Source organism: Entelurus aequoreus, linkage group LG05, assembly GCF_033978785.1.
Source record: "Entelurus aequoreus isolate RoL-2023_Sb linkage group LG05, RoL_Eaeq_v1.1, whole genome shotgun sequence".
NCBI classification, from domain to species: Eukaryota; Metazoa; Chordata; class Actinopteri; order Syngnathiformes; family Syngnathidae; genus Entelurus; species Entelurus aequoreus.
Window position 1 is genome coordinate 17,116,283 of NC_084735.1, and position 17,324 is coordinate 17,133,606.

The following is a 17,324-nucleotide window of genomic DNA, read 5'->3' on the forward strand; positions in this document are numbered from 1 at the left end:
AGATTGTTGTAACGTCACAATCAACGTTCTGCTGTGTGGCAAAAATACCCGTTGTAATGTGTGTGTGTGTGTGTGTGGTGTGTGTGTGTGCGTGTGTGTGTGTGTGTGTGTGTGTGTGTGTGGCTTTACCGCAGTTTGTACTGTATTCTTTCATGTTTGGCAAACTTCCCTCTTCAATTTGGTATGAAATTAATATGCAGACTTAAAGCATTGCCATCGTAGAACATTCAGTAACGTTCAAAGAACGTAATATGTAACATTTTGGGAACCGAAAAAATGCTTGCAGTTTGCACATATGGAACCAAAAAGCAACCCAAATGCACCCATTAGGTAATGATACTTGCCCAAGAAGGCTAACGTAATCACAATGTACGTGGAATAAAAAATGGTTAGCTGGGTTATTTGTAAAAACAGCTGTGTAAACAGGACCACAGATCACTCTGAGACAGCACACATAATTGTAATAAATAATGTAAAAAAATAACTGAAGTTAGTGTAGTGATTTCAATATCAAAGTGATTTACATTACACATTTATTTATCTCTGTATTTATATATGTATATATACATATAGTTATACATATATTTTGTACATATTTATATATGTATATGTATATATGTACATACATACATACATACATACATACATATATATGTACATACATACATACATACATACATACATACATACATACATATATATGTACATACATACATATATAGACATACATATATAGACATACATATATATGTACATACATACATACATACATATATAGACATATACATATGTATGTAAAAATATACATATATACATAAATATATATACATATACACATATATATCTACATATATACGTATATGTACATATGGGTATATACATATGTATATACATACATATGTACATACATATGTGTATATGTATATACATACATATACAGTATATACATATATACATGCATATATGTGTGTGTATATATATATATATATATATATATATATATATATATATATATATATATATATATATATATATATATATATATATATATATATATATATATATATATATATATATATATATATATATATATCTTGTTACTTTACTTGCAGTTAGCTTTCTGCCCTTGGCCAAATTTTCTAAGCCCAATTCAGCCCTCGAGTAAAAAAGTTTGGACAACCCTGACCTAGTTCTTCAACTTTATATTTGTTTTTAAACCATTTTTGTTACCTTGTTTCTGGTAACTCTGTTCATTATTAAAATGTAAGTGTTTACTTAATCCATCCATTTTCTACCGCTTATTCCCTTCGGGGTCACCGGGGGCGCTGGAGCCTATCTCAGCTACAATCGGGCGGAAGGCGGGGTACACCCTGGACAAGTCGCCACCTCATCGCAGGGCCAACACAGATAGACAGACAACATTCACACTCACTTTCACACACAAGGGGAGGACATGCAAACTCCACACAGAAAGATCCCGAGGCCGGGATTGAACTCATGACTACTCAGGACCTTCGTATTGTGAGGCAGACGCACTAACCCCTCTTCCACCGTGCTGCCTCCTTTAATATTTTATTTAATTCTGTTTGTTTTTGTGCATTTGAATGTGTTACTTTTGTATATATCTGAGTGATTTTATTGTTGCACATAATTGTTTTGTTGCGCTACAAATTATTTTTGCACATTGCTGTTGCAGGTTTTTGTTAACAAAAATTATAAACCAAATCAGAATCAGAATCAGCTTTATCGGCCAGGTATGTTTAACACACAAATAATTTAACTTCGGACTGAGCTCTCTCGGTAGAATGTAACAATAACAATTAGTCAAAAATAAAAACAGTTAATTTATAAATAATACTGTATGTACAAGACTGATGAGACAAGATGACACTTTTACTGTAAATACAAAGCTTTATCACTTAGAACAGTGGTTCCTAACCTGGGTTCGATCGAACCCTAGGGGTTCGGTGAGTCGGCCTCACGGAGGTAAAGACATATCCGACTTATCGTGTAAATAAAAACTTCCCCCTATCGGCGTATTATGGATACCCCCAAACAATGTTCCCTCTAATTTTCCATCTGATTTGCAGGTTGTTTGATTGATCGATTGAAACTTTTACTAGCAGATTGCAAAGGAAGAGAATACATTATATGAAACAGTACAGTTTACACAGTACAGTACATATTCCGTACAATTGACCACTAAATGGTAACACCCGAATAAGTTTTTCAACTTGTTTAAGTCGTGGTCCACGTTAATCAATTCATGGTAATGTGTGTAATGTGTGTAATTTGTTGTGAGTTCATGCACTGTGTTGGTTTTGTTCTTTGAACAAGGTGATGTTCATGCACGGTTCATTTTGCGCACCAGTAAAAAAACATATAACTTTTTCCTGAATTTGAAAAAAAACAACATTTTATTTTTCACTAAAGAAGGGTTCGGTGGATGCGCATATGAAACTGGTGGGGTTTGGTACCTCCAACAAGGTTAAGAACCACTGACTTAGAACGTTTAACACCTGGCCACTCTTGTAGCTGAATGTTCTACATTTTTAAATTAAAACTGGGTCACCAGTTTATATAAATGACATGTCATATGTAAAGACATGCCAGGCTAAAATAGGATAATGTAAACAACACTGCCAGAGTCACAATGAGTTTACAGTAGGAGTGTGAATAATTAACTATCAATATTATTGGCTATAATAGAGGGCCCCTCAAAATCAATAGATGGCCCCAAAATCAAAAATAGACGGCCCCAAAATCAAACTTTACTTTGGGCCCCATGGAGGCTTTGGCCGGCTGTGGCATCCACTGACAGGTCTGTGGTTGCCATCTGACATTTGCGTGGCATTAATATACACCTTGCTTTAATGTGTTCAGTTCGTTTTGTCTCCTGATGACAAACTGGAGACACACATCCATCAGTAGCTGTCAACACGTCCGTTTGCAACATAAACACAAATAACAATTTCTATTGTTACAAAATGCACACCCACAATACATGCTAATTGATTGTATTAATTTATATGACATATTTGATATGATATATCATGTAAAAGGTATGTGCTCTGCACATGCATGTCATACATACTGTAAATATAAATTCCAGCTGAGTGTAATTGTAAAAAATAGAAACAGAGTGATGGATATGTGTGATTTTTACAAGATGATGATATAACAACTGCATTTCACCTTGCACTGCACCCTTAGTTGACTTCTTTAAGACTTAATACGCAGGTGATGATAAGAGACTTCCCTGCTGTGAGGTGTTACACCACATCGTGTTGGAGGTGTTCAACCTGTTGTGCTAATATAAAGCATTTTTTCCACATCTTTATCTCCACAAGTTACATATAGTAACGATAAGAGTACCGATTAATACTGGCATCGATTAGGATTATTGATAGTGGTATCGTATCGATAAAATAACAATATACATCCCTAATGGTACCTTAACTTACAAGTAATTTGGGATATGAGCTGTCTCTATACTTTTTGTTATGCTTTAAATTGCAAACATAATTTGAGTTACAAGCCCAACCTGCTGCAGGTTAAAGTAATATTTTCCACAGGGTTGTGCTCTTTGAGTGATAAAGTGTTAATATATTGTAACACGTTGTTCTTGCTTGGTTTTTCACAAGACACAAACATAAGTTCTGATTAGACAGTTGATGTGCGTTTAAGTGCCCTACAGAGATCGACACAATTGTGCCCTCCAATTACCGGAACTAAGAAATGTATTGTGAAGGAGAAGAAGCAAATGGCCGAATCAGAGAAACAAACCAGTGTGCAGCGTCCGCAGAATGCAGCTAAATACGTCTAAAATAACGGACATTTATCCATGAAAATATTGAGAAGCTGCAGGTGTTGTGTGTGTCATATTTCAGTTTTTTTTGTCTTGTCTTGACTCAACGAACTGGATGGTCGAGTATTACTTTTGATAAACATACATGCATTTTGCTTGTTCTCAAAGCTGCTCTCTCCGGTCCGTCAATCAAATACATCCGTGTGCAACAGAAACAACGATTTTCCAGATCCTATTGTTACAAATTGGAGGACTAGCCCATAAGAATCACCTACAAAAGTTTCTATCCAAGATAAATGCTGAACATTATTATTACATTATTACTGTAGTTGTTACTAGTACACGCTATTGTACTGTTTTTCAAATAATATTCCTCATCTAAAAGTTTGTTTTTATTTTTTATTTTAAATTTTAGAAGGCATTTTACATGTTAAAATTGTTGTGTTCAGGCACAGATTGATTTGATTTCAATTCATTTCATTCTAATTTTCTGTCGTGGAAAGCAATGTCCTTGTAAATTGAGATAGTGTACAAAGCGTTATTTTCTGTACCTGATGTGTTGATTACAAATACGAAATCTGTTGTTTGACCTAAGTTTTTTGCTGGCTTTTAATCCTTCTGTTGTCTTTTGGGATCTCTGGGAATGCATTAAAATACCCTCTTCTTCCCATCTCATCGTTGGTTCTGTTATGTTGGTGCACAACGTCTGTTTACTATAGTTGGAACAACTGAGAAATACACAGAGAATCTATCTGACTTGCGTTTTTTTCCATTCCAATATGACGTTTGTTTTGATTTTGCATGGTGCATATTAGGGTTGTACGGTATACTGGTATTAGTATAGTACCGCAATACTAATGAATCGTATTCGGTACTATACCGCCTCTGAAAGGTACCGGTACCAATTTATATTATGTTTATAAACTCAGGAAATATGTCCCTGGACACATGAGGACTTTGAATATGACCAATGTATGATCCTGTAATGACTTGGTATCGGATTGATGCCCAATTTGTGGTATAATCCAAAACTAATGTAAAGTATCAAACAACAGAAGAATAAATGATTATTACATTTTAACAGAAGTGTAGATAAAACATGTTAAAAGAGAAAGTAAGCAGATATTAACAGTAAATGAACAAGTAGATTAATAATTAATTTTTTACCAGTTGTCCTTAATAATTTTGACAAAATAATAGAATGGAAAATGACACAATATGTTACTGCATATGTCAGCAGCTAAATTAGGAGCCTTTGTTTGTTTACTTACTACTAAAAGACAAGTTGTCTTGTATGTTCACTATTTTATTTAAGGACAAACTGGCAATAAGAAACATATGTTTAATGTACCGTAAGATTTTTTGTTAAAAAAAAGCCAATAATGCAATTTTTTGTGGTGCCCTTTATTTAGAAAAGTACCGAAAAGTATCAAAATAATATTGGTACCGCTACCGGTACCAAAATATTGGCATCGGGACAACACTAGTGCATATACTACAGTTTTATAAGCTATCTAAATTGTGTGATGGCAAAGCAAAGTAAGTAGTATCTAATGTTGTATCTCTCATTGCCTTCTTCATTTGTCATAATGTTTGAAAGTTTGATGTACAGGGTTGATATTACCAATTTAAATACAGAACCAAAAAAAAGACCATTACTGATTATAGAGGCGAACTTCCTCACATATGTTGATGGGCAGTTTCCAGGAATGGTGATGTTTCCTCTGTGGCTTCTATAAGGAAGGTGGTGATTAGACCAAGCACCCCTGAGTGGAGACCCTTTCTGCTGAGGCTCCTGATCTGATTTACTTTGACGTCAACAGGAAGGTCAGCTGGGTCCCAAAGGTGCCATCGAGAGTAAGTGAATGGTGTGTGGTGGACTTTGGTATGGAGACGCTCCTGTTGGGTCCCAGACAGAACTTGAAAGATATCTGGGGCTTGGGGGGAACTTTGAGCTTAGAGAGGCTTTGAGATAAATTACTAGGCAGCTAAAATGTTTTCTTTGTGGCTGAAAGAAACCTAAGAAATGTTCTTATCCAAATCCCCCTAAGCACTGAAAGAGGTGTTTGGCAGTGAAACTCAAGCTACATCCTAGATACTTGATTGGTTTCATTGGTTTTAATTGTGACATTAATATTATTTATATTCATATTTTATTTCCACCACTACATAAATACATCTCTGAGAGCTTTGTGAATATACATTCTGTATTACAAGTGGAGCTCATGCTTTTCTCTGTAGAGAAAGTAGTGCTCAATACCGTGGTGGCCTTTACTCTGTCATCTTAACACTAATGCTAGTCGTGACTCCCGCAAGTTAAAGGCAGAGCTGCACGCTTTCACACCTCAACTTTCACCCCCCAGGGCTTGATGTCTGGATCTTCGCTCTTGTGGCAAATACTTTGCATTTTGTAACTATTGTATTTAATTGCCTAGTAAATGCATGATGCAAGAAACACTTTCCGTTTTTCACGTTTAATGCGTACGTGCGGAAACTCTTTACTCCTTTATAACAAACTGAAAGCTTCGTACTGAAACATCTAAAAACAAATACATTTACTGTTACACCCCTATATATAGAGAGAGTAGGGATGTAACGATGACAACCCATCATTAATGATAATCGCGGTAAAACTCCTGACGGTTAGTTTTACCGTGTTAGATACATTTTTTTGGAAAAACCGTGATTGATAACTGCACTTTGATAAACTCACAGACTGACTGGCGCCAGCTTAAATGCTAACATGAAAACAAGAGACATGAACCTCTTCACCCATTAAAACACACTGGTGTCTGAGCAGCTGAGCTCTCCAGTTGTGAACATTGAACCTACAAGCTGTGGTCTTTCGGAATAGAGTGACCAATCAATGCAATGCTATAGGAATACGAGATGGGGGTGTTTTATAGTGCGTTCAAGGACAGCTGAACAGAGTAGGGCATCACAACACTCGCTAGAAATATTAGGTTATGATAATATTTGTAATACTTTTAATAAAAGCTTAGCCTATATATAATAGATTAAATACTCAAACTAAAATACTATAGTATCAGTGCTGCATAAGAAACACAGAACATGCAAAATGGTGGGTTTTCTAACAGTGGGTTTTCTAACAGTGTGTTACACGCCGAGAGAAAGCCAGGAGCAGGCATGCTAATAGCTAAGCTAGCTTTATACAACACTAAAGAATAAATGCTTAGTAAACTTTAAAAAGTGTAAATGGAACAGAAAGTAAATAAGCAGCTATTAAAAGGAAATTCAAAAGTAGATTAATACGAGTCTAGGGAGACTGTAATATAACAATAACTGTTGGTGTGTCAGCATTGTCAGTCAGTGCACGGCATGACCTGTAAGGAGAAAGCGGATCAATCCATGAATTGGTGGCGTTGATATCAGATGTAGTATATAATTGATCGATATTTTATATTTTCTCAATTATTTTTGTTGTCGCTTTTGTTAATGTCTACAAACTCACTGAATAATTGCTTGGACACAGAAAGACTTTGACGGGAAAAACAAATGATCTAAATGAGTAACTTTTGCTTTTGTTTATTTATTGTGTACTATTGACTTTGTTTTGATTTAACAATTGTATTAAGTTAAAGAGAATATTTAGCGCTGTAGACATATTTTCGTCTAACTTCACATATTGCTTCCTGTTGGTTAAGTATCTTACCCAATTCAGTACCAACCCTCTGATGCCATATCCTTCTAATTTGTTAATTAAGATAATATGATTAATTGTGTCAAATGATTTTGTTTGGTTAATAAACACTGTTGCTGCAAACTGTTTACAATCTATTGCATTGATAATGTCTTCCGTTATTTCGATTATTGCCATCAATGTTGAGATGTTGGCTCTGTATCTGTATTGGCTGTCTGTGTTTCATTTTTGTTTATGAAGTTGTCCAAAAACAAATTTTCAATCATTTTATAAAACTGTGGAAGTAAGCAAACAGGTCTGTAGTTTGTAAACTGGTGTTTGTCTCCAGTCTTATAAATCGGTACAACTTTTGCTATTTTCATTTTGTTCGGGAATTTGCCTGTTTGAACTGATAGGTTACTGATGTACGTTAAAGGTTCTGAAATCTTTTTAATAAATGTTTTTATCATTTCCATATCAATTCCGTTACAACCAGTTGAGGTCTTAGATTTACATTTATTCAGAAGTTTGAACATTTCCTCTTCTGTCACGTCCGTGAGGAACATCGAGTTGGGATTTCTGTCTATGGTGTCACTCAAGTCTTCAACTGACCAGGGATCTCGAATATTTTCCTCCAGATTTGGTCCAATATTTACAAAGTAATTACTTATCTACATCGTTCATATTGTCATTTTTTTATATTTCTGTCTGAAATCCGCAGTCATTGGCTAGTTGTTTTGGTAGCAGCTTAGCCAGCACGCTGTGTACACGCGATCACGTCTGCGCTGAACAGACGCCAGAGGCCTGGGTTAAAATGGTGTCAATGGTCTGTTGACAACAATGTTTCTTTTCTCCATATGATCCACTTTTTACAAATGTATTTTAGGAGCAAAATGAGAATGAAAGGGTTGAAATCCATATTCGCACGAGTGCTACTTTTTAATCTTTTGTAGTCGCACAACCTATTTTTAGTCGCAAATGCGAGTAAATTGGTCATTCTGTACTGCCCTGCCATGATTAAACTTGAGCCATTAAATAGGTGTACGGTTCATAATCCGATTAGTCGACTAATCGTTAAAATAGTAAATGACTAAAATTGTCATTAGTTGCAGCCCTAATACTGACCAATTTATCAAGTCCAATGTGTTCTTATTACGCAGACTTGCTCTCTTAAACCGATGCTGACACAGTGTTTCCCATAAACTGCCAAGATACCTGTGGCGGTGAGGGTGTGGCTATGGGCGTGGTCACCAGGACATCATCGAGTATATTGCATAATTTACTACAATGACATGATTTTCTCTAAAAAGGCTGAAAAAATGTATACTTACTAATTAATAATAACAGTTTTGTTTTAAACGTCCATCCATCCATCCATCCATTCATTTTACAATATAATTACAACACTTATTTATATACAGATTTGAATAATAAGTTATTCACTGAAATATATTTATTAATTGTGGTTCTTACAAAAAATATATCTTATAAAATATAAAAGCTAAAATGTCTCTTAAAGCGCTGCCCCTTTAATTAGTGCATACTAAATAATTTAACTTTAGCCTACTACTACAACCATATTATTTACCAGCAACATAAAGTGAAACAGAGGCAGAGGTGTCCTGCCACAGTCAGTAACAAATAAACAGAAAACAGTAGTGGTCAAATACAAATAAGGCAACAAGAGAAGTATCCTACACTTCTCTTTTGTAAAGTAAATCTGAACAGCCTATATGGGCATCTACATCAACTATATGATTTGCCTGAGAAGCTGGACAGGACAAAAAATAAAAAAATAAAAAAAATATTTGTGGCGTACGTAATTCTTTCGTGGCGGGCCGCCACAAATAAATGAATGTGTGGGAAACACTGTGACATAACATTTTCAGGTTTAAATCGGCCTGTTTAGTGTGTATTTTGTCTTGTAGTAATGTTAACTTCCTCAGTCACATGAAGCAGCATGAAACGACAATAGCAGCAATGTAAAACTACTGTATAATCAGTGATGGGCAAGCTACTTGGGAAAATGTAGTAAGCTAAGCTACACGTTACTCTTGATTAAATGTAGCTAAACTACAGCGGAAGATATCCCCGGAAAATTGTAGCAAGCTACACTACAAGCTACGCGGCAAAAGTAGCTTGCCACATCAAAGCTACATTTAACGGCATTTATATCTTATGGTCCCCCATGTATAATATCAATGTTAATGTAACTGTGAGTGTACAAATGGACCCAATAATGCTCCATTACTATTAACCATCTGTCATTTAGCTAGGGACATCCTACAACTACCTCTAGGGATCCCTGCACCCTACTGTATGGTTTTTTTTTCAGTTTGCCTTTTCTTTGGCCCACCCCTGTAATTTTATAAATTTTCTCTGCCTACAGTAAAAAAAACAACAACAAAAAACAGCATTTATCTATGTCTTGACACCCCCTTCCCCCAAAGAAACAACAACAATGACATGTGTCCTTTTTTGGGAACAGTTGGCAATGGTTATGTGCAGTAAAACTTTTCATGAACTCAACTCATCTGAATGTGTGTTGCTAAATGAGTGTTGGACGTCTTAGATGAAGAGAGCAGTTTAGTTTTATGTTATGATTTGGTTTAAACAATTAAAAACTATGTGTTTGGGCATTGTTTTCGCCAAACGCATACATTTCTTATTGTGGGTTTTCTGGGCCTCTTCTTCATAACTAAAGTAAAAATCTAATCTGCAGGAGAAAATTTTTCCACCATTTTTAAGTATGTTTCTTTTTTTTTTTTGAGTCGTCCATCTGTCTCTGACATGAGTGCGTGTCTGATATGATTTTGCTTCCTGGTTTCGATGACCCGCCTTATCTAGCCTTTGATTCATCACCAAGTAACATTTTTTTTTTTTTTTAAAGAATTTTATAAACCTTTATTTATAAACTGCAACATTTACAAACAATCGAGAAATAATAATAATCAAAATAAGTACAAAAACTGAACAAAAACAGTACAAATCAGCGCCAGGGCATTGTAAACTCAATAAAGTAACTTAAATAGAATGCAAAATATATATGTATATATAACAAAATGCAAAGCCATAGGCTCACACAAGTTCAGTAAATACTTTAAATTTGGAACACAGCATCATCGTTTTCACAGCTTTTTGGTTGTTAGAGGTAGAGAGTGTTTTAACGTAGAGTTCTAATTCTTTTTTAAAGGCACAAAAAACAGGTTGGATATCCAATCATCATGGATGTTCTCTGTATGTATGTATGGATGTTCTCATTCACCCAGGTCATTGGATTTTCTCCATATTGTTTTTGGCCTGGATTCACAGTCCATTTTCTCTCTTTTGTAGCTTGTAGTTTTGATGTACACTACTGTTCAAAAGTTTGGGGTCACATTGAAATGTCCTTATTTTTGAAGGAAAAGCACTGTACTTTTCAATGACAATAACTTTAAACCAGCCTTAACTTTAAATACATACACTCTATACATTGCTAATGTGGTAAATGACTATTCTAGCTGCAAATGTCTGTTTTTTGGTGCAATATCTACATAGGTGTATAGAGGCCCATTTCCAGCAACTATCACTCCAGTGTTCTAATGGTACAATGTGTTTGCTCATTGGCTCAGAAGGCTAATTGATGATTAGAAAACCATTGTGCAATCATGTTCACACATCTGAAAACAGTTTAGCTCGTTACAAAAGCTACAAAACTGACCTTCCTTTGAGCAGATTGAGTTTCTGGAGCATCACATTTGTGGGGTCAATTAAACGCTCAAAATAGCCATAAAAAGAGAACTTTCATCTGAAACTCGACAGTCTATTCTTGTTCTTAGAAATGAAGGCTATTCCACAAAATTGTTTGGATGACCCCAAACTTTTGAACGGTAGTGTAAGTTACAAGTTTTAAAGGCACAAAAACAGGTTGGGTATTGAGAAACTTACATTTATGAATATAAAACTTAGCCAATAGTATAATGAGGTTGCAAAGGTAAAATTCCTCTTCAAATGTATTTTCATACAGTGTAAATCCAAATAGCACATCTTTAAAACAAAGCACAAATTTGTCATGAATATTGTCCAGGATGAAGCGACAGATGCCCTGCCACAGTGATCGAGTGCTTTAACAAGTCCAAAACAGGTGGTAAACAGTCTCTGGATGCATGTTACATAAGGTGCAGGTAACATCAATCCTTCTTGTATCTAACCATCACAGTCTTTACAGGCTAATAACTATGAATGATTTTTAAAGATATCTCTTTGACTTTGTTGGTAAGTAAATACCTGTTAGGAAGAGACCACGATTTGACCCAGCAGATGTCATTCACAACATTATTCCAGAGTGCAATTACATAGGTGACAGACACACAATCATTTTGGAATAAGCTGCGGATTTTTCTGTAATTTTTCTGATCAAAACAAAGTTTCCCCACAGGAGTGTCAAGTGGATCATTCACAATTTTTACAGCAGAAAGAGGAGATGAGTAAGCCCTGTACAACATAACAACACCTGTTGGAATGGCATAAAATACAATAGCAAATTGTTTGGGAGTCACAGGGACCTTAAAATGGTTGAGAAATTATTGGTAATTAAAAAGTTTACCTTCCTGACTCACTAAAATAATATCATTATTGAACCAATTGTTGAGGAAAATAGATTTCCTTTTGTAACATACTGTATGTCTTTATTGTTCCAAATGAAGTATTTTGTAGGTGAGAAATTGTGCTTGTATATAAGAGACCATGCCAGAAGGGCTTCTTTGTGGAAGTTTGAAAGAGCAACAGGAATCCTATAAATGTTGTAGTTACACAATAACAAACATTTTAGGCCTCCAAGGTTAGAAAATACATGATAAGAAATGAAGTTCCAAATTGAGGTAGGGTCTTTCAAATAGTGTCTTATCCAATTAATCTTGAAGGTGATGTTTAGTGTAGTAAAATCCAGAAAGTTTAGACCACCCTGATTGTAATTGTTCATTATAACAGATTTCTTAATATAATGAATTTTGTTTTTCCAAATAAAGTCAACAAGTATTTTGTCAATATTCTTACAGTACATATTTGTTGGTTAACATCTAAAGAAAAAGCCGCATACGTAAGCCTGGAGATACCTTCTGCTTTGGAAAGCAAGGTTCTGCCTTTTAAGGATACATCTCTCTGTAGCCATTGGTTAAATATTTTCTTAGTTTTTTCTACAATTGGAGTAAAGTTCAAGACCGATTTAGAACTCTGATTTTTAGTAATAAGTATTCCTAGGTAATTAATACTCTCCTTAATTGGAATTTTACATAGTCACATCATTTCACATCCCTTCACATCCATTAGTTCACACTTATTCACATTTAAACGGAGACCTGAAGCCAAAGAGAAAACATGAATCACATTCAAGGCAAGAGGAGTTTGAGAAGAGTCCTTCAAAAAGACTGTTGTGTCGTCAGCCAGTTGGCTGATAAATATTTCTCTGTCTAATATAGAGATCCCCTTTAAACGACTAGTTTTTATATGAACCGATAACAATTGGGTGGCTAACAAAAAGAAATATGGAGAAATGGAACATCCTTTCCGTATCCCACGTTTTAATTCGAACCTTGGAGATGTACCAGATTTTAGCTTTATCGAGCTATTACCGTTGCAGTACAAAGTCTTGATTGTTTTGCGGGAAAAATTGCCGAAGCCAAATTTGTCAAGTGTCTTGAAGATAAATTCATGTTCGATCGAGTCAAAAGCTTTGTAGAAGTCCAAGAAGAGAAGGAAGCCTTCATCATTAATGACCTATGGATAATCCAGTATGTCAAGTACAAGCCTGATATTATTCGATATGTGCCTCCCTCTCATAAATCCTGATTGTGTCGACTCAATTATGTCATCCAGAACCAATTTTAAACAATTAGCAAAAATAATAGTTTCAAATCTTATAGTCACCAAGTAACATTTTGTAAGTAACACTGGACGTGAGGGAACCCTAACCCTAACTCTAACCCTAACACCAAGTAAAACTAACCCTAACCCTAACCCAAGTAACATTTTGCCCTCACCTAAGCCAATTGTGACTCATCATACAAACACCAACCAATCATCATGGATGTTCTCCGAATGTATATATGGATGTTCTCATTCGTCCAGGTCATTGGATTTTCTCCATATTGTTTTTGGCCTGGATTCACAGTCCATTTTCTCTCTTTTGTAGCTTGTAGTTTTGATGTAAGCTACAAGCTACATGGGTCAAAATGTAGCTAAGCTACATGAAAAACTACTTGTTTAAAAAGTAGCTTGGCAGTGGCCAAGCTACTGGAAAATGTAGTGAAGCTATGTTGCTGCGCTGCATGTAGCTTGTTACTGCCCATCACTGTGTATAATTACACAACTTCACGTTTAGTGCAATGTAAACTTCAATATAAAAGCATGACACAGGGATAAAACATGTTTCTTTTGTTTTTGCAGAATCTTTGACGAGTTGGACCCTAAGCCACAGTGAAAACACAAGTGAAAGGTCCTGCGCTGTGGTGGGCCAGCTAGCTGTAAGTTCATTCCTGTGTTTTAAAATTTACAAAGTACTAATTGTGTTATCTGTTCAGTTGAGGCTCACGGTTTTTGCTAATTCTTATTTTGGATCAAATATGATGAGCAAGATGTTTAATTCTTAACCAAGTTTCCGGTAAATATTAGAATTAAAATCTAAGTATATGTGTCTATTATAGATGCTTTATATTGGCTTTCGTCCTGATACCCGATATGCCAAATGGAGGTGGGAAAACATATCCATATGGCAATACATCGATTTTTAATGTCTTAATATTTTAATATAGATTTGTTTCATTTTATTTTTAAGTCATATTTTCATCCATGTTCAATAAATTATTACTGTCATCTAGTGTACATACTGTATGTACAACTTTTATTTTAAGGTGTATTTTAAATTTATACATTGCATTTCACAATAATGCAATACTGTATTGTATCGTGACTCAAGTATCATGATCCGTATCGTACTATGAAGTCCTTTTCAATACCCAGCCCTAATACCGATTAGTGTTTCCCACAGACTGCCAATTTATTTGTCATGGTGAGGGCGTGGTCATGGGTGGGGTGGGTGTATAGTGTCAATATGCTGTCATTGTATAATTTGCATTTGTGGCTATGATGTATGTATTTTCTTTAAAAAGTTAGTTAGTTTCAGTTTATTACGAACATGCATACAATACAATTACAATGTAATGCATCACATATTTCCAGTTGTTTCATTACAGCACGTCCGAAAAGAAGTAGGAAGAAGCAGAGCTTATTTAATCCAACCCCTTTTCATATCTTAACAATTTTATCCAATTTCTTTGTTCTCTATTTGTAACAGAACAGTGAATAAATAAATGAGTAAATACATTAAATATACCATAAGTAAGTAAACAAATATTAGATACATAATAAATACTAGACATATAATAATATACACAATAATTAAAGTTCTCATTAAAAAATAGCTAAGTAATTTTTGGTTCACCCAGGAGATTAATGAGATTGTCTCATTTTTTTAAAAGGTTCAAGATGTTTATCATAATTGTTCTTCTGTGTACTTTGTGAACCCTTGTAGTTTGAACAGTTTCTTAAACTGAATCATGTTAGTACTTTGTTTGATTTCCTTACTTAATCCATTCCATAATTTAATTCCACATACTGATATACTAAAGGTCTTAAGTGTTGTGCGTGCATACAAATGTTTACAGTTACAATTTTCTCTAAGGTTATATTTCTCCTCTTTTGTTGAGAAGAATTGTTGTACGTTCTTGGGTAGCAGGTTATAGTTTGCTTTGTACATAATTTTAGCTGTTTGCATTTCAATATTTTTGATTCAATAAAAGGGTTTGTGTGTTCTCTATATCCAACATTATGTATTATTCCAACTGATCTTTTTTTGAAACACCGTTAGTGAATAAAACATACGTTTGTAGTTTTCCCCCCATATTTCTGCACAATAACTCAGATATGGTAACACTAGTGAGCAGTAGAGAATATGGTGTGATTTTTGGTCCAGAACATATTTTGCTTTATTCATTATTGATGTGTTTCTTGCTACTTTATGTTGTATATATTTTACATGAGATTTTCAGTAAATTTTTATCATCTATTATAACACCCAAAAATTTGTTTTCTTTTACCCTTTCAAAATCTACTCTGTCTATTTGTATTTGTGTTTGACTTTCTCGTCTACTGTTACCAAATAGCATTATTTTGTTTTACTAGAAAAGGCTAAAGAAAACATTGTACATATATTTAAATACAAATCTGTGGTATTAGTTATTAGTATCAAAGGAAAAATGACTCATGTTTTCCCCATTCCATCACCATTGTCTGTCAGACAATGGTAATGTATAAAATACAGTAGTACCTCAATTTACGATCTTATTTGGTTCTGTCACGGAGATCATAACTCAAAACACTTGTATCTCAACTCAAAATTGGCGCGTGGCCTCCCAAAACAGCACCATTTTAGCAAGTAACATGCCTTTTAAAAAGAAAAAAACACATTTTTAGACAAGAAATATTGTATAAAAACAATACAATCGAATGTAGTCTAAACAACTACAGTAGTTTTATGAAGTACTTTAATAATAATTTACAGTATTTACTTGGGCCATATGTGTCTGTGTATGTGTACGGCCTCCCGTTCCACCTTGCGAAAATCAGACTCGTCACGACGTAATTAATGTTCAATCAGCGTTGTGCCTCTTCACACAGCTGGAAGTGCAGCCCAGAAGAACAAAATAAAGAAATATGACACTAGCATAGAAGTTGAAACAACATTTTGAAGGAGCAGCGGCTTTTGTTTCACTATCTGCTGCAGTGCACCGGTAATAATGCCCTGAATGCGGACTTGCAGGCACTCACAGAAGTGTTCATTACTGGGAGAACAAACACACCCACTAATTTAATCAGAAAAAGGCATTTTTATATCTAAACATTTTTCAATCAGACTTTTTGTTTGTGTCTGCAAAGATTCGACTCTGATATGACATTTACTAAAAAACTCTGCATACAGACACTTTGTGTTCAAACCATTTCTGAGTTTGTGGATAAAAAAACATTGTGTTCCTGAAATAATCATTAAACTTGTTTTATGTGTTGGTACACATTATATTACAGTACCTCAAATTCAAACTGCACTTAAATGTAATTTTTTTCAATATATGCTACAGTATTTGAGTTTTAAAAAAACTCCTCAATGTGGGTCACGGCTGGCAGTTTATCAAAGCACTAGTGAGAAGCACTGATGTATACAAGTAATTCAAGGATACAAATAATAATGATAAGACAACACATTAGAAAGTGTTGTTTAGTAAATGTTAACTTGAAGTAAAAGTCTTGTAGTATTCAGTATTTATTGCAGAATGCACTTTTTGATGACAAGCAAAATAACTTAAAGAACTTTGAGAGGAAAACAACTGGTCTTTCCTCCCACAAAATGTACTGAAAAAGAAGCAAAACCATGGCCCTAAAGGCGAGGTACAGACTGGAGCATGGGTTACCTGTACCGTTGCACCTCTAGTAAACACAATTATATATTTGAATAAAATGAAAGTTGTCAGCTGTGAGCATATAGAACCTCAATCAAACATGGTGGAAACGTCTGTTACAAGATACTGCAGTAATAAACAGTATGGATGCAACGGGACTCACTATAATCCTGCACGGGACAATCCGAGTTTAATTAAAAGAAATGGTCGTGATATCAATCGAGATCGGATGATATGAAAAAATGAATGGTGATCGGTTTTTCTTTGCCAGCCCAGCCCTAGTATTTACCTTGGAGAGTGGACTTCTACTGTATCTCCTTCCAGCTACTTCTCCATCAAACACACCATCAGAAGCTTTCCCATATTTTAATGGATAAATATCTGTAGT

The 17,324-nt window shown here is 34.8% G+C and overlaps 1 protein-coding gene across 1 annotated transcript in view; it reads left to right on the forward strand.

Moving 5' to 3' along the window:
- Positions 1-17,324, forward strand: part of LOC133649921 (uncharacterized) — a 334,795-nt gene that overhangs the window by 79,870 nt on the left and 237,601 nt on the right. Inside the window, exon 2 of the mRNA XM_062046641.1 lies at positions 13,872-13,948. The gene's annotated coding sequence lies outside the window, so the exon portion shown is untranslated. The remainder of the gene's footprint in view (positions 1-13,871; positions 13,949-17,324) is intronic.